Source organism: Mastomys coucha, unplaced genomic scaffold (genome assembly GCF_008632895.1).
Source record: "Mastomys coucha isolate ucsf_1 unplaced genomic scaffold, UCSF_Mcou_1 pScaffold21, whole genome shotgun sequence".
Lineage (NCBI taxonomy): Eukaryota > Metazoa > Chordata > Mammalia > Rodentia > Muridae > Mastomys > Mastomys coucha.
The window spans coordinates 124,774,466-124,793,054 of NW_022196904.1; the positions used below are offsets into that span (position 1 = coordinate 124,774,466).

Below are 18,589 nucleotides of genomic sequence, written 5' to 3' on the forward strand. Positions count from 1 at the left end.
GAGACAGAGACAGAGACAGAGAGAGACAGAGAGAGACAGAGAGAGACAGAGAGAGACAGAGAGAGAGAAACAAGTGTTAGACCCTAGGTCTGATTTGGTTTGAAAGGCTAGTGTCTGAGCCTTGCTCTCTCAAGAATGAATGTGAATTTTGTACAGGAGTTTGGAGGAGGACCCGGATAGGGACAGATGGTAAGCCGGTGGAGACCAGTAACCTGGTGATCTGATGGTTTTGTCTGAGAAAAGCCAAGTGACTTCGCTTCCTTCACCCGTCACACCTTTCTTGTCTGAGATATGAAGGACTGAATAAGGATTTTTACAAAGGTCTCATCAAGACAAAACTCAAGCTGGATTTTGAACTAATGACAGAGGTCTCCAGCAGATAATGACTGCTGTGTATCAATCACAGCTATGGCCTGTGTCCCTACTGGGGATGGGTTTGCAAATTATTATCTTTGTGATGATAATCTCTGTTTTGACAGCAGCTGTCTGGAGGCCCTCCTCTCTGCCTGCTTCTATTTGCTCTCAATCTGAAAAAAAAAAGGGGGGGGCACCATAGGAAGGTTTTGTTAATGGAAAACTTTTATTTGAAAAGCAGTCAGTTTTCTTCCCATTCTGTTGCTAACAGGCAACAAGAATAAAACAAACATTGGAGTTCTGTGAACTTTGACTTTAAAGCATGGGCCCAGGCTGTAGCTGGATAGTCAAGCTCTTGTCCAATGTGGCAAAGGTTCTGTGTTTCATCCTCAAAGATGCAGAACAAGAGGGCGGCTCTCCACTGCCCTCAGATCCACGGAGGAATCCTTCTGGGAGCCACAAGGTGCTTTATATCACTTGTGCAGGTGGTTCACTGCAAAGGTCTGGTAATAGGCTTAGAAGCCACGGACACCCCCAATATTGCCCCATCCCACACTTGGGGAGTTTGGCAGAGGTCAGATTGAAAATTGTATGTCTTTGAGATGTTAGAGGTTCCTCATGCCGACCATCAGTCCCAGGAATTTCTAGTTCACAAACCTATTTTGGCTTCCTTCCAATACGAAGCCAGCTCTGACATTCTCTTATGCTGTTTCCTGTTGTGGGTGGATTGATTTAATTTTTAATGAGTGATTCACTGTCCATGGCCGTGTGTTTTCCTCCTGTTGAGCTGAATATTAAGTCATGTTTCCTTTAAAACATTATTTTTTTTATATCAACGGAGCAATGTGGTGCTCAGCTGTGGAGACAAAGGGGCCCAGCCATGTCCCTGAAGGGATGGCATTTAACCTGCCCTGGGAAATGGCAGTTGTGTGCTGTGTTGCTCTCCAAAGAGGAGACTGCCTCTTAAACAGCCAAATCATTTCTTTTATCACAGTGCAGAGCTCTGTAATTTTAAGAAGAATTTTCAGGGTTTCTAATGTTAATCTTGAGACCCTTGGAAAGCCTCATGCTAGGCATCCCTGCTGGAAAGCACAGCTAGAACATCAGTCATCCCATTGCTGTGGGTCTTCCTTCATGTCTGCTATTCCCTCCACGTGGCTTCTGTCTGCTCAGCTAGATCATTAACTTCATCAAAATCAGCACGAGAAATACACCGCTCCCCAGAAAAGCTCCTCTTCTCTTTGGTCCCCTCTCTTGCCAAACTCTCAGCAAGCGCCTCTCCTATAGGAGGAGACCTATAGGAGCCTGCCTTATAAGGAGACTCTCCTGGCTGGCTTGAGCATTAAGCTGGATAAGTGGTCCCAGCTTTCCACTATAACCAACTCGGTGAGACCCCAGTATCCTATTTTATAAGTGAAACCTGTGCACTTGAGAATCCAGGAGGGTGATGAAGGCAGTCACCAAATGGCTCATAGAGGCAGTCGCAAGGTGAGTAGGACGAGTGGCCTGCTAGATGGGGGAAGAAAAAGTGGCAGTTCTAAGAATTCGGGCCAGTGAGATGACTCAGCAGGCGAAGGCAAGTCCCTCAAGCCGGGTGAAGGGAGTTCAGTCCTGTGTGATTAAAGGAAGGAACCAACTCCTTCAACTTGTTTGTCTTCTGACACACATACACACACACACACACACACACACACACACACACACTACACACATACATTATACACATGCACACACTATACACACACTATACATGCACATGAATTCACACTATACACATATACACATGCACAGTTGCACTACATACACACACAAGCACATATACACACACATAGACATGCACGCACACTAAATGTTTGTAGGAAGCCCAGAGTAAATGTTATCAATAAGACAACTGAAGAGATGGGACAGCGGCTATTCTTCAAGGTAAGCCTTGCTCCAGAAAGCAGTCTTACTACACATGAAGACTCTTAAAACTACAAAGGCAGCAGCTGAGGGTATCCTGCTTTGAAAATGAGCTGCTTTTTGTTTATTTGGTGTAGGAGATTGAAACCAGGGCCTAACAAACCCTAGGCAAGAGTTCTGTCCTTGAGCCCCACCCCTCCACTCCCCTCCTCCCATACATCAATCTCTTCTTAACACTACATCTTGAGCCCGGGCTCAAGGGGTGCTAGTTCAGACCAGAGGACCCAGGTGGCCGTTCCTGGCTCTCCTGGGTCCACTGGAGCCCAGGAAACACATGTATACACTAACAGAGGGGTGGGGGCAGGGGGAGCACTGGAGCAACAGCCTTCCTCCTATTCTTCCTCCTATTCCTTCCGCTTGAGTTTTGGATTCTGATCTACCTGTATCTAAAACCCAAGCACCTCATTGGAAATCCAGATGCCTCATCAGGAAACCAAAGTCCAAGTTGGAAACCCAAGGTCCTCCTCCAAAGCCTAAGAACCATGGAACCACAACTGCATCTAGATCTGTACCACAAGCCCAAGAGATGCTTACAAAACCAGCCAGCACTGGCAGGCAGTCCTCTTCCACAACCCAAACCCCTCGTCAGAGAGCCATGCCTCCATTCCAGGCACTTGTAACAGTTATGTGGACAGCAGCCTCTATCTTTTACCCAAGTGTGCTGAACTCCTAAACCTCTTAGGGTTTAGAAATGAGACTTGTTTTATTTTAGTTGGGCTCCAGTGCACTTTCTGAATGTGTCTGCCATGCATACAGCTGTGTTCTTATGGTATATTTTAATATTTTAGTTGGAAAGCCAGTAGCCAGGAGAATGAAATGAATGGACACCTACTGCTTTCACCAGATTTGGTGAAAGACAGAGTCCTATCTGGAGGTCTAAGATACTGGGGGTGATTGTCTGAAGTCAGAGGTCTCCCTCCTTGAAGGTCATTGCTGAAAGGACAAAATACCAAAGGGAGGGAGAAGGCAAACCCAGGTCGGACACTGGCCCACTGACACAGAACCAGCAGTCCAGCTGAAGGCAGGACTTATTTTCCTATTTCCCCTTTCCTACTCAATCCACATTTTCTATATGTGACTCATAACTTAAATCATGCTTGGTCGGATCTCAGCCCAGGGCAGAGGAACATCTATTTTATTCCCATCCGACTGTGACAGGAGACTGCGAGGGCCATCACTGGTGAATGAACTCATTGTCTTTGAGTCCCCAGGACTTGCCCAGCACCTAGCAGATCTGAGAAAGCTTGAAAATTAATCTGTGGCTATGTGAACAAATGAGCAGACCAACATGGGGAGAGGGCATTCTTTACTGAGCCCAGGGCAGCACTCACGGTGAACAAGCCAGGAGCATCAAATTCGGGGTCACTTGATCAAAGGGCACTGAAGAAAAGCTCCTTTCTTCTCTTCGGTGTCCCCTCTGGACCGGTCCTAATCAGTGTTGCTTACTTTACTTCTCTCTGATATCATACTCCCTCAGGCAGCAAGGCATTCTCAGGCCTTGGACTTGGCAGGAGGAGGGCGGTCACACAGCCTCTGCTTTCCTGTGCCTGAGCCCTGTCTTCTGCAGGGTAGTTAGGGGAGAGGCAGAGGCAGGCAATAGAAGATGAACCACAGGGAGTGTGGCAGAATGTGGACAGGATGTGGATCAACACACCGAGCTCATGGGATGTCCACCACAGGCCATTTTACCTGCCAAACACAAACTCAAAAGATAACAGATTTGGAGTTGATTTCAAAGCAACAGTTCAGAGCCTTAGGCTTCTAGACAGGGCTTTCCTGATCACATTTCTCTGGAGCCAGCACTGGGGGCTGGGGGGTGGGAGTGAGTCTTGATCAACTTGCTGTGTGCTCACCTACGGGGGTGGTAGAAACAAGAGCGTATGTCCTTTGCAGTTAGAGTCGAGTGACCCCTGGTTTCTTAACTTTTTCTGGAAAGGTCTTCCCTGCCTGTCACACCCTATGCCCAAGGCCTAGTGCATATGCCATCCTCTGTGTGCTACTGCATGATGCTATCATGGATACACATCCACTGTTTAGTCCTGCTGTGTTTGTCTATCCTGTCTATCCTTTCCTCATGAGATCATGGGTCTTCTGAACAGAATGCTCTCTCTCTCTCTCTCTCTCTCTCTCTCTCTCTCTCTCTCTCTCTCTCTCTCTCTCTCTCTCTCTCTCTCTCTCTCTCTCTCTCTCTCTCTCATACACACATTGATAGCAACAGTGTACCCAGAGAACCTGGGTAGAAAGACTAACATTACCTAACACCCCACGAGTCTCAGGCACTCTTTAGTGGTCCTCCTTGTCAGCACCACTTTGCAGAATACAGCCAAGTTTATTGCGCTGTTTTGCCATTGTGCAGGCAGGAGTCAGGTGGACACGTTGGTACTTCCAGGTGTCTCTCAGCTTGATCACAGGGAAGAGCTCCACTCTGGTTCTGTGCCAGCTCCCATGCTAGCCAGGATTACACTTTTCAGCTCAACTTGGAGTTTTGATACCTCTTGTCTTCCCAACCCCCACTTCCACAGTTTCAAAGAGATAATAGACGCACCTATTGATCAAAGTCACTTATTACCATTGAGTTCCTCTGTCTTGATGTGTTTAGTCACCTGTGTCTAAAAAAAAAGAGGCCGTGGAATCATGTGGGGGTTTCATCTAACAAAGATGATGAACCTGTTCTCAGCGTCAATGCTGTGGTGCCTCTTTCCATGCGGGCAGGGTGGAAGGGGGACCTCCAGGGCAGTATGGCTCTACCGATCAACATCCAGCAGGCTCTCATATTTCTCTCAGAGATGAGGACACACAGCACATTTCCTGCTTTCTGGACTCAAGAATGAGGTGAAAGGTATGGCTGCCAATGGCATAGCCCAACCATCAGTTCATGGTAGGGGAGACCACTCAAGATCTCCTGAGCCCTGATGCCTAGTTCCCCACCCCCCATCTATTTCCTTGAAGATCGGGATGTGCATGACTCCCTGCTAAACTTGTCCCTAAGCCAGAGCAAGCTAGAAGGACGCTTTGACTTGTCACTGGGGCAGCCAATGTGGATATGGCCAACACACAGCAGAATGGAGAACTACATCACTGAGAAACTTTGTGCGAGTGACTGGGGGTTACTCCACTTTCCTGTTAGAGGGAGGCACAGTTTGCAAACACAGTACCCATGTTAGCTGGCTGAAAAACCACCTGGAACTCTAGGTCCAGGGGATCCAGTGCCCCCTTCTGGACTCCAAAGCTAACTGTACTCATGTAAAACACACATACACACACACACACACACACACCCCACGATTGAAAGTGAGTTTCAATAAGGCTCTCAAGGCCTGCATACTCTCAAGGTCAGAGATCCAAAGTAGCTCCACAGAGCTGCCCATGATGATGTAAAGGCTGAACCTGAGCTGTTGAATTGGATGGGGTCCATGGCCTTCTATGATTTAATTAGCAGCATCTGCAGGAGGTTTGTTTTAAACACCTACATGGAAAACTAGTTTCCAATGATGCCGCTCTATTCAATTATTATTTTTTTTTGAAGGGATCATAGGATAGCTACACGGAGAGCACCGCCTGCATTTACTGAGGGCTGAAGGAAAAAATCCCAGTAATGAACCTAGTCATCCCTCCTTGCCTCATTTTGCATTCCGTCTGTGTTTATCCTAGCCATGCATGCACACACTAAAAAGTTATCTCAGCTCACCTTGAACCAAATGGATTTGACCTCTATTTATAAGATGTGTCTTGGTGTGAAAGAGGGAGCTTTCTTTCAGAGTTCATTCAGCCAGCCGTCTGCCTCTGGCTGGGTCCTGAGTTAGGTGTCAGCCTTGGGGTGAGTCTCATTTCTCTTGGAAAATTCCTGTCGTGGACATCTTGTTGCCAGGAATTGGTATGACTGACTTCTCATTTCAGAGTGATGTCAAGGCTCGTGTTATTCCCAGTGTGGACATGGAGTGGTGAATGATGTCTAATTATTTGGAAAGGAGTAGGTTTCTTGAAGGATGTGCTGTGTTGGGAGCTTCTGTTGCCTGGCAACATGTAACTTTACCGGTGTGTCACCAAAGACATTTTAAAGAGCTAGAGACATACAGAGACGACTGCATGTTCAATGGAGAACCTGGAAGCTGCCCTGTTAGGATCACAGCTTCCACAGTAGAAAGTAAACACTGAAGAGCAGGTGTGGGTGGGGCAGGATGCAGAGCACATGACCACACACAGGTGTGAAAGAGGCAGGCTAGCCCCATTTTCCCTTGCATCTTTCTATCTGTTGGGTTAAAGTCTATTCAAAACTCTCTCTCTCTCTCTCTCTCTCTCTCTCTCTCTCTCTCTCTCTCTCTCTCCCTCTCTCTCTGTGTGTGTGTGTGTGTATACACTTGTGTGCAGATGCCTGTGCATAGACTTGTGTAGAAGCCATTTGTGGATATTGAGGGTCTTCCTCTATTGCTCTCTCCTTCCTCCCTCCCTCCCTCCCTCTCTTCCTGCTTCCTTCCTTCCTTTCTTTTTTCTATCTTTTGGCAATGTCTCTCACTAAACCTACAGCTCACCATTTCAGCTAGACTGGCTGGACAGGGAGCCTGAAGATCCAAGTGTCTCCATCCATCCAGCACTAGAGTTAGAGACCAGCACTACATCTGGTCTTTCTACATGGGTGTTGGGATTCGAACTCAGGTTCTCCTGCTTCCACAACAAGTACTTTACTCACTAAGCCATCTTTCTAGATCCCTCATTTCCAACAGTACTCCATCGGTCTGAGGTCTGCTTCTGTGTATATATGCCTGTAGCTTCCTTTCGCCCTCTTTGCGCCTCTGCATCAGGGCATGGCTCAGTCAAGTCCTGACTCTCCAGCCCACCACCTAACTGTTCATGTCTGTTCTCAATCTCGTTCTCTGACAGAAGCTGTACTCTCAAAATCACCTCTAATGAGGAAGGGGGAGGTTGGCTGTACACTCAGGCGCAGGACTAACATGTCCGGGCTGCTGTGAATTACTGTAAATGTCGCAACCCTCATTTCTTTTTCGAGGTGGGTGTTGTAAGAAGTGTGTCCATTTATGATGGCAGCCTGCATCTGAGGTCCCCTCAGCATTCTTTCCTATGTGGAGAATGTTTTCTTTGTGTCTCTAAAACAACAAAACTTCTCAGCCTGCAGTCATGCCATGGGGAGGAGACTCAGGAAGGGGATGTGAGGGACACAGAGCAAAAATTAGAGAGAAAGAGAGAGACAGAGTGACAGAGAGACAGACTCCACAATTCAAATTTGGACTAACTTAATTTCTGTCAAACATAGAGACACAGATTTAACGTTTTTTCTTGTTGGGGTCTGGCTTCATACTTCATAAGTTTACCTGCTTTTTACAAATAGCAGTCACTAATATCCATGGGATTTCTCCCTTTTTATTAACACCCCCTTATTTACAAATAGCAGTCACTAATATCCATGGGATTTCTCCCTTTTTATTAACACCCCCTGTTGAAGTAGAAGCTGACGACTGCCCTGAGCATCCTGATTGGCAGGAAGAGTAAAGGGAAGCTTGCGTGGCCACTCTCAAGGCAGCTTCCCCTGCTCTCTGCAGCTGCTGCCGAGCTAAGCCATCAGCACTCTACTCAAAAGCTCAATCCTTGTGTTAGACCCTCAGAGGCTCACCATCCTGGAGTTCGTGGGTTAGACCCTCAGAGGATCACCATCCTGGAGCTCAAGTACAGTTCAGACTTTGAGTGGTTCATCTCTCAGGAGGCCAGGATACTGAAGGCAGAGAAGTTCAATAACCTTCATATTTCTTAAGGTAGAGTTCTCAGACATAGACTAAGTAGTGTGTGTGTGTGTATGTGTGTGTGTGTGTGTGTGTGTGTGTGTGTGTGTGTGTGTGTGTGTAAGCTTGGGGAAACCAAGCTTGTTCATTGAAGAATGTTGACGTGCAATGGTGAAACCATGCTTATTCATTGACGAGTATGTGGTGATTAGTTTTAATAATAACTTGCCACAGCTTAAAATCACTTGAGAAGAGAGCCTCCATTGAGGAACTGCCTAGATAAAATGCCCACATTGGCCTGTGGGCATTGTCTATGAGGATTTGTCTTGATTTTTTAATTGTCATAGGAAAGCCCAGCCCATTGTGGGTGGCACCATTCCCTAGGCTGAGTCCTGAATTGTGTAAGAGGAAAGAAAGCTGTCTGAGAAAAAGCAACAAGCAGGCAACATGGGTGTGTTTATTCTTCTCTGCTATTGACTGTGGATGTGATGTGGCTCGCTGCTTGAGTTTCTGCCTTAACTTGCCCTTAGTGATGAGACTGTAACCAGGAAGCCTAAGCCTAATAATCCTAGTCCTCTTCTCAGATGCTTTTGGTCAGGGTGTGTTATCATAGCAACAGGAATAAAACTAGATCCAAGTGAGTGTGGCAGACTTTCCAAGAAGAAAACATGTAGCTCTTCTTTCTTCCTTCGTTATTTCTCCTGTTTAAAAACTATCTTGCACATTATCGATAGTGGTAGGGATGTTTTCCCTAACCGTTTAATGCAGAGACTAAGTTGATGCGTTTTAAGACGTTATGTCCTTTTCCAAGTCCCACTGTATCCATCACATTTATGCCAGCACACGCACATGCAGTACTCTGAGCAGCCCTTCAACACCGTGGGATAGAGCTAAGAGTCCATTTAATGATGTTGTACATGACGAGTTGTTTGTTTTCGGAAAAGCCTGTACCATGTGAGGCGAATGGTTTGATTTAAGTGTGTGATGTGACTGCGATTGCAAACTGAACACACAGCAGCAATACTGCAGCCATCACCATGGCAACCAGTGGAAATAATGGCCCCCTTCGGGAATAAAAGAGATCTCAGATCCCTTCGCAATCAGCGGCGTTGGCGGTTTGCAGTAGAGGTGGTTTTCAGTGATTGCTTCAGACTTTCTTTATGGACAGAAAATGAATGGGCAAGAAATTTTTAAGAAAATAAATGGATTTACAGACACCTTATGTGATAATATAAGCCATGGAGGAAAGCAAGACAGCAATTTCGGCAGCCGAGGAGCAAGTGCCCAGGGCATTCCATCTGCAGGGTTATACCCTGCCTATTAGAAGCCTGGTCCCTGTCCTTGCCACATAGAATGACTCTGGACAACCCCTGTTGTCCTATGTGGCCATTAGAGACTCTGGACATTTTCTTACTGGAGGCAGAAATACTAGTGAGCCAGAGGAAAGAGAACACACAAATATGCAATGTCACCTCAGCACACAGAAAGCACTCAGTGCACAGGACTTCAGATTCTCGGGGTAAAATTAAAATGAGTGCCTAGACTGCGCCTAAGAACAGTAATAGTCTTTCAGAATATAAAATGTGGGGTACTTCAGCAAGCCACTCTCCTGGAAGGATGAAGTGTAGCTGTAGGGGTTTCCCTGTTCCTCTGGCAGGGCCTGATGCTTTGTTAGAACTCTCTCTGTACATTGGGGTGCGCCTGCGCTACTGCCCCAAGATGCAGAAGAGCAGTTTCTTTATGAAGGTGTGTGTTCCCAGGGATCTGATGAAATCTGAGTTTACTTGTGGAATCTGAAGTAAAGACCCCATCTGAAGAATGGCCCATTCCATCACAGGGGAACAGGGCTTTCCTCAAGATTAGGCAGCTGTGGGAGTTTCGGGCTTCCAGATAACAAGATAAGAAGTAAAAGTGAGAGCTCGTTTCCCTTTTTATTTTAGGATGTGCAGTGGGAGAGGTAAGAGATGATTTTGATATGAGAAGTGATCTCTCCAAGGTCATGTCTGAAATAGAAGTGTTTTCTAAGCTGAAGGGAGTGGGAGCTGTTAGTCAATGGATGGAGAGTTTCAGTTTTGCCAAGGTGCCGCAAGCCCACGATGCTTCACTGCTGTCTGTTCTCCGCTCAAGCATCTTTTAAAAGGGTAATCTTGATGTGTGTGTGTGTGTGTGTGTGTGTGTGTGTGTGTGTGTGTGTGTGTGTTACAATAAAATACCTCTGGACCACATTCAAGGAGAAACACTAAGCCGTGTGCTTAGGACACTCCTGGCCTCATGGCTTCTTCACTTCATGTTGCAGTTCAGTGAGCTTTGCTCAGAGAGAGTCCTTTGAAAGTGAACTGGTGAGCACCGTCTTTCATTCAAGAGCTGAACTGAAACCCCAAGGGGAGCCCATGACAGAGACCTCTCCTTGTGCCTTCTCAGTCCCTATGGGCCTTGACCTAGGTATGGGGCCCTCTCCAGCTCCCCTCCTCTCTATATTTCATGAGCAGAAGGCTTCTAACCACCAAGGATTCTCAGCAGGATGGCCCTGTATTTTATCTTATGCCATCTTTTATTAAAACTTTTTTTTTTAATCAGTGTGATGCTGTAATGGCTACTCCTGGTTATCGACTTGACTACGTCTGCAATAAACTATAATCCAGAACTGAAGGGCACACCTGTGATCCAGATCTTGAGACTGGAAGACACAGGTTTCTGACCTGGATCTTGACATAGGGTGACACATGCTTTTGATCCAGATCTTGAGGTATAGTGGCCATGAAAAGCTTAGACCCAGGCAAGGTACTACATACCTTTAAACCCAACAGATTGAGGCAAGCAGATCTCTGAGTTCAAAGCCAGCCTGGGACAGAGCAAGTTCCAAATCCAGGCATGGTGGTACACACCTTTAATCTGGGTCATACCTTCTGCTGGAGGCCTACATAAGGACAATGGAAGAAGGAAGGCTCTCTCTCCTTCACCTGCTTGCATTAACTTGCCAGCACATCTGTTGGAACCTACTTCTTCAAGATTCCAGCTTATACAGAAGACCACCTGAAACAACTAACCTCTTAGGTCCAAGCAACTGCTAGATTCTTGGACGTCCCATTCACAGTTGCCCATGGCTGGGTTAGTTAAACTGCAGACTGTCAGTTATTACAATAAATTCCTTTAATGTATAGAGATATTCATAGCCTGTTGAGAGACCCTCAGGTTAAAGACCAGCAGCCTCCAGTGCTGGAGACATGGGTTTGAAAGACTCGATTACCTGCTGGGTACGTAATACCATAGATGTGCAATACAGATGGGAAAGGGGATTTCCAGTATGCCCCTTCCATCACTGCTTTACATTGTGAGACACATGAGTTTTCCAGCCATTTTTAATTTACTGTCTAATGTTGGCACTCACTAATCAGAAACGTCACAGCAGTTCTTTTTCCAGTGTGTGCAGGAGCTCAAGCTGCTCTTTGGGGGATTGTGGGGGGGAATGCAACACCCATGTAGCCGTCGGGTTCTTGCTTGGCACAACAAAGGTAAAACATGCCTATTGGTGCCTTCTTGTTTCCATAGATTGCTATCTAACACATAAGCAATTTCTCTTGAGCTCAGAATATAGGAGCCAGATGTCAGTCGGGCAGTGGTGGGCCATGCTTTTAATTCCAACCCTTGGATAGCAAGGACAGGCAGATCTGTGGTCTATAGAGTGAGGTCTAGGGCAGCCAGAGGTGCACAGAGAAACCTCGTCTCAAACAAACAAACCAAAACAACCCAAATACCCATTAAACTAAGAGGAGAGGCTTAGCATTTTGGACAAATGTGTTTGGACTAAGATAAAAACATTGCAGGTCGTTTAGGAACTGTCCAACAGGAAGTGGACTGAGCCATGATTTGAAATTCCCCCACTGGAAAGGGAAGTTTTTTTGTTGCTGTTTATTTGGGTTTTGTTGGTTTTGTTTTGTTTTGTTTTGTTTCGTTGTCTTCCCGAGCTGAATTGCTTCTTTCCTCTCCTTTTTTTTTTTTTAAAGCATACTGCTGATGGCTTAAGCCTATGTCCTTTTAACCATTTTGCCTATGTTCAGACTGTTTTTAAATTGCTAGTGATGCTGCTGTGCGGTTGAACAGCACAGACTCTGGCTTACCTGGGAAGAGCTCCTGGTATTTGTGAGCTCAGCCTTCCCACTGAGAATAAATACCAGGCTTCATTGTATGTGGTGATTCCTTTAAGTCCGTTTTTCTGTAAGCCTCGGTCTTTTTACCATACAAAGCCAAGAAAGCATTACAACCTCTTGACTCTCCACCCAATGGCTTAGCCGCTCCCATGGTACACTCTAAGAATTCTGCTAGAATCCATGGAGGTCACTGTCCAGAGATACAGGACAGCAGTATTCAGAGGCATCCACAGTCATTGTTCATAGGTGACAGTGTCCAGGGATAGGAAACTGCTGTTCAGGATCCACAGCTTCACTGGGAGCCGTGGATGATGGAAGGGTCCCTGCACATGTGAGCCTCCCTGTAGTACCTCTCTAGTGGGATCTGAAGTTCACTGTCGCATGCGCCTTGCTGTGTTGTCTGTTTGCAAAGGCTGGGGAGGACAACGGGACAAAGACAGGACTTCTGTTACCTTCCTGTCAACTTGGGATCTGTGATAACAGCTCTGTATTCAAGAGAAGCCTCCGTGTGCATGCTCACGTGTGTAAGTGTAGGGCTAGGTGTGTGGATATGTGTGCATGTGCACTCCGTAGGCAGAACAGACACAGGAAAAGGTGAGAGGGTGTTATGTGGAACATGAGAAGGCTTGAAAAATGTTGGCTTTAAGAACTTGTTTCCAAACACTGGCTCAGTCACTGAGTGTGCTAAAGAAAAGCTCACAGAAAGAGAGACCGGAACACTGGTAGACTGCTAGGAGTCTCTTTGCAAGATATTCTACTGTGGGGGTGTATCTGGAATGTTTCTCCATTTTTTTGATAGCCACTCAAATCCATCCACTCCTGAATCACTTCTCCAGAGGCTTTCCAGCATTGCTGCATGAACCTGGGATACATCCCACCCCTGCCCTCCAGGCAGGCTTCACAGACTGGGGACTGATACACCTACTCAGTCAGGCCTGGCCCTGGAGGAAATGCCCTCGTTATAAACCACGTGCTCTCTATCCTGATGCTCTGAACCTCCTGGGGGTGCTGAAGCATTCTGGGAGCAATAGCCAAGGGGGAGTTCTCAAATTAGGAAGAGCAGTCGCACGTTAGTGGTCACTCATGAAGAAGCTCCATGATTGTCTGTTTTAGTGAGCTTTTGTAAACATTGCCAGGGCTCTGAAGGTCCTGGCTCCTCCTTTCTGTCCTCCATAAATAGGCTTATGATGTCCTTTATGCGGAAGGGGTAATGGCAGTGTTTCCTCTCCTCTGCTGTCCACAGGCTGGAGGCTGCTCCAACCGCTGTACCCAGCAGGGCCTGGCAGCTGTAAACCTAGCTGTGCTGAAGGAGGGATTCCAGCTCTCTTGGCAGCCAAATCCTCAACCGAATGCTTCCAAATCTACAGTGGATGTGCCCTGGGTTGGAAGGGCCAAGCTGTGACTGTATAATTTGCAGCTAAGCCTGGGCTGTTCCCACGTGCTCAGTTTATCAACCCCAGGGCTGTGGGAGATCTGAGAACAGCCATCTTATGTGGGGGAGGAGAGAAAACTTCCAGGGAGTTTGGGTTACAAAGGTGGACATTTACTCAGACTTCCTTAGGTAAAGCAGTGTTCTGCAGGGGGAAAGTTGGTCCTGAGCATTACTTTCTAGTCCCAGGGGCCTTTGTAATTAGGAACAGCTGGGACTAGGGCCAAGAAAAGAACTGTGCCTACAGGGAGGGCAAACACCCACACCTGCTCACCGCTTGCCCCACTTTGGGCACTCTCTTAGTTAGGGTTTTACTGCTGTGAAGGGACACCATGACCAAGGTAACTCTTATAAGGACAGCATTGAATTGGGGCTGGCTTACAGATTCAGAGGTTCAGTCCATTATCATCGAGGCAGGAACACGGCAGCATTCAGGCAGGCATGGTGCAGGAGCAGCTGAAAGTTCTACATCTTCATCTGAAGGTTGCTAGCAGAATACTCACTTCCAGGCAGCTAGGATGAGGGTCTTAAAGCCCACACCCACAGGGACACACCTACTCCAACAAGGCCACACCTCCTAATAGTGCCATTCCCTGGCCCGAGCATATGCAAACCATCACTGGCACTCTGCACAGCAGAGAGTCACACAGGTTACCGGCAACCGAGTCAGTGGATGAAAATGGGTGGATGAGTGGAGCTACATCAACTTTCTCTGCAGTACTATGGCAGCCTGAGTCTCACAGAGCATGATTCATCTCTTTAAATGCATGTCCTCCACACTCAAGTATGGAGAAGCAGAGTAGCCTTCGGGTCAGATGCCTGGTTCCTGTTCCAGCTTGTCACTTTCTTGCTGAGAGGCAGAGGTAACTTGAGCTCTGTAAGGTACCCTGTACCTCCCTGACACCCCTTGCATGGCACTCTGCAGGGCACTGCCAGTGAGCAGGCTGGCATTGCACAGCTATGAGAACAGTGGGGGGGATCTGCTTGCAGTCTCCAAATGATGCCAGATGTAATCGTTTCTTATTTAAGGATAGTAATTTTAAGAACTTTTTTCTAACACATTGCAAACATGAACACCGGAACTGGGGAGATGAATTCGTGGGTAAAATACTTGCTGTGAAGGCACAAGGAGCTGAGTTCGAATCCCCTGCACCTACATCCAGGTGGAGTGCAGATGTAAGTGTAGAGTCGGAAGGAGGAGACAGGTAGATCTCGAGAACTCAGCGGACAGCCAGTCTAGCCAAATCAATGAGCTCCATGTTCATGTAAGCCCATGTCAAAAATAAGATGTGAAACAATTGAGGAAGACATTTGATGATCTCTGCCCTCCACATACATGTGCACACAAATGCACATGCCCAAGGACCCGAACATATAGACACATATGTATATCATAGCAGCACACACACACACACACACACACACACACACACACACACACACACACACCATATGAGCACTGAAAGTTCTGAAAGTATTCTAAGTTCTTTTGTTTGTAAACTACTCTCTGCTCCATTTATCCTGAGAGTAGTGTGAGCTAAACAAAAGGAAAGGAAATAGCCAGAGAAATGGCTTAGCACTTATAAGCACTGCCTGCTCTTGCAAAGGACCAGGGTTCTAATTCCAGCACCCAGGTAGCTCCTAAACACCTGTAACTCCAATCCAGGGATCTGATGCCCCCTTCTGGCTTCTGCAGGCATTGCACACACAACTAAAATAAATATTTATTTTTTAAAAGAGGAGAAAGTGAGTCATATTAACAGACAGGGTTTTTTTTTTTAACATATCATTTTAACTATGTTCATGTGTATATATTGGGGGTGTATATACATGAATGCAGTTGCCTGGGGAAGCCAGAAAAGGCATTAGATCCTCTGGAGCTGGGAGCTGAGGTTACAGGTGGTTATGAACTACCCAGCATGGGTGCTGGGAACTGAACTTAGGTCCTCTGCAAGAGCATTATACACTCTAACCACTGAGCCATTGTTCCAGCTCTCTTAGCGAGCAGCTTTAAAGATAAGATTTGAAGTGCTTAGAAATGAAAACCCGTTGTCTTCCACCCATTTGTGTCTGTTCACAGGCAGACAGAGGCTCTGGAGTCCTGCCAGCATTTTAAAATTATAGCTAAAGAAATGATCCCTACTTAATTAGTATAGATGTTGCCGGGTAACTTCTAATAATGAGTGCAATTTGCAATACATTCTCCCCATGTAATTTAGCACAATGGGGCCCTCAGAATGTACGACTCATATTTAATCAAGACTCGGGATTAATATAGACAAGAACAAAGTTTAGGTCCCCAGCCTTTGTAAGGATGTAGGGGGGGCTCTATGGGTGCTGGGGGGAAGAGCCTACAGGTACCACCACTTCCCAACAGCTCAATCATACTCCACAGTGCATCTTTGGTCCCTGGAGAGGAAGCCGTGTCACCCACTCACCTCACAAGGGTCTCAGTGTTTATGTGCCTCAAGTGTCCTATCTGAAAAATGAAGATGATGTTATAGAGATCATAATAATGTATACTTCTATAATTATGTTTATATAAGTATATGATCACAAGTAATATATTAATAAGAAAGGTGAGGATCTAATATCTTACTGTTGTGGGCGTTGAGTAGATTGGTGGTGACAGGCACTTAGGAAGTAGCACACAGCACTCAACAGACATGGCTCATTATCATAAATATTATCACCTGGGATATTGTTGGATCCTTTGCTAAGGAGAGGGCCCTTCATGCCAAAACAGAGCATGTGTTTGTGTGAGGCAGCTTTTCGTTGCTGTGAGGAAAAACCCCCAAGGCGTTATAAAGTAGAGAGGTTTATTTTGTCTTATAGTTCTGGAATTAATCTGTCTGAACATCATGGTACGATTTGGCAAAGTCTCTTCCACCCTAGACCCCAGATTGTATCATGTCATGGGGGAGTACCTGCATACCTCTTTCCAAGCGTGGGATGTCTCTCCCTGGCTTACTTTTATCCCTGCTGTGACCATAGGTAAGGATTTACTTTAGATCCTGGTTTGAGGATATAGTTCCCCCTGGGAGGGAGGCCTGGCAGCATGGGATCAGCTATGAACTAGTCCCCTTAGCAACCAACTCTTGCTTCTACAAGTTGCCTTGGTCATGGTGTTCTATCGCACCAACAGAAAGCAACTGACACAATCCTGGAGGTGATTTGTCTTTCTTGAGGTAAAATTAACCACGCTGAAATGTAGACACCATTTGCATTTGTTCTTACAGGGTGCTTGCGAGTCCATCCCCTGTGCCCAGTTCCACCATATCTGAATCAGTCCAAAAGGAAATTACCCCACAAAGCATCCTTCTTCCCAGTTCTTGGTAACCACCAATCTGTCTTATATACCTATCAATTTACACATTATGGTTATTTTATATAAATGAACTCATACAATATGTGACCTTATAAGTCTGGCCTTCTTTCCTTTTGCAATATGTTTTATAGCTCAGCTAGACAAGAGGATGTATCAAACCATTCTGTCCTGACTGGAGAATGTACCAATGTCTCCTCCTATTTACCCCCTAATCCTCAGCTAGGTGTTCAACTCATTTCTGTATCTTAAGAGATACAGCTATGAGTATTTACGTACACATTTTCTTTGAACTCCTGTTTTCAATTCGTTGGGGGCACCCACATATCTCAAGGTGGATTATATATAATTCTATATTTAAAATTTGCCATCTCTTCAGTCCATGAAGTTCTTGCAAAGGCCCTCAGTTCGATCTCAGCCCCCACACGGAATGACTTAAAACTGCCATGTCTAGAGGCTCACAGCCACCTATAACTCCAACTCCAAGGCAGTTGATAACTTCTGGTCTCCACAGGTACCTGCTCTCTCATGTACATGTTCACACAGAGACACACAATCACAATAAAATAAATCTTTTTTTAAAAGGGAGGAGCTCTGCTTCCTGCTGCTGCTAGGCTGAGAGCTCCCAGGGCCTTCCTGGGCTCTGGCTTCATTGCTCCGTTTGCTGCCCCAACCTCTATTTTGTGTCTCCTCCCTTCAGACAAAGACAAGTCAGTGGACCTGGGCCGTGCCCAGCTCATCTTGATTTCATCTTAACTGCTCACAATTATAGAGACCCTATGTCCAAATAAGGGCACGGTGTGAGGTCCAGGAAGACATGAACGTGGGAGACTCAGCTTAGTACCTTACTTTTTGCCTGCCGCATCCTTGACAGTCTTAGGCAAACCCATCCCAGGAAAGGAAGGGGCTTCTTACACAACCTTCTGCCTCTGCTCTACAGTTCTAGCCTTAATTCATGTCCCCAGGGCATTTCACAGACAGAAGAAGAGGGAGTTTTTCAGAGGCAAAGCTAAGTCTGAGCATTAAGAATTTTATGCTTAATCAACTTCTCGTCCCTCTTAGGCACTTGACTAGATTAGAAAATCACAGCTTAATTGAAGACTATTATTTCCTTCAGTTTGACCTAACCCTGATCCAGGAGGTTGGTGGCATTTAAAGATTCTTTGATAGATTGCTATAGTTTCCAATGGAAATGAGAGAATAAGCAATATTTGGGCCATGTTAACGCAAGGCTACATTTTAATTTTTATTACTATCCGTGTTTCTGTGTGAATGCATAGGCACGGACATGCCACAACATACATATGAAGGTCAGAGGACAACTTTTAGGAGTCGATTTTCTCCTTTCACTCATGAAGGTCCTGAGGAACAAACTCAGTTAGAGCCTTCGCTGTGAGCACCTTTACGACGTGAACTATCTCAACATCTCTGAGGCTCTATTTTTGTGGAAACCTTGAGGACATAGAGCTGGACAACGTCAGAGGGCGGGGCTTGTGTCCTTTCTCTTTTCTATCTCACTTAGAAGGGCCTGGGTTTAGGAGAGAGGTTTGGGGTTGGCATATCTGCATGGCTGACAGAATGAAGACAGCTTATGCGGGAACCATTGAAGGGTCTCTCCCAAGCCAAGGAACATCTGATT

The 18,589-nt window shown here is 46.1% G+C and overlaps 1 protein-coding gene across 6 annotated transcripts in view; it reads left to right on the plus strand.

Moving 5' to 3' along the window:
- Ptpre (protein tyrosine phosphatase receptor type E) overlaps nucleotides 1-18,589 on the plus strand; it is a 151,085-nt gene that overhangs the window by 71,577 nt on the left and 60,919 nt on the right. Inside the window, exon 1 of one of the 6 annotated variants that reach the window (XM_031388646.1) lies at nucleotides 16,095-16,813. The exons of the other annotated variants lie outside the window; for them this stretch is intronic. The gene's annotated coding sequence lies outside the window, so the exon portion shown is untranslated. Of the gene's footprint in view, nucleotides 1-16,094; nucleotides 16,814-18,589 lie in introns of those variants that run through there. 6 annotated transcript variants of the gene reach the window in all.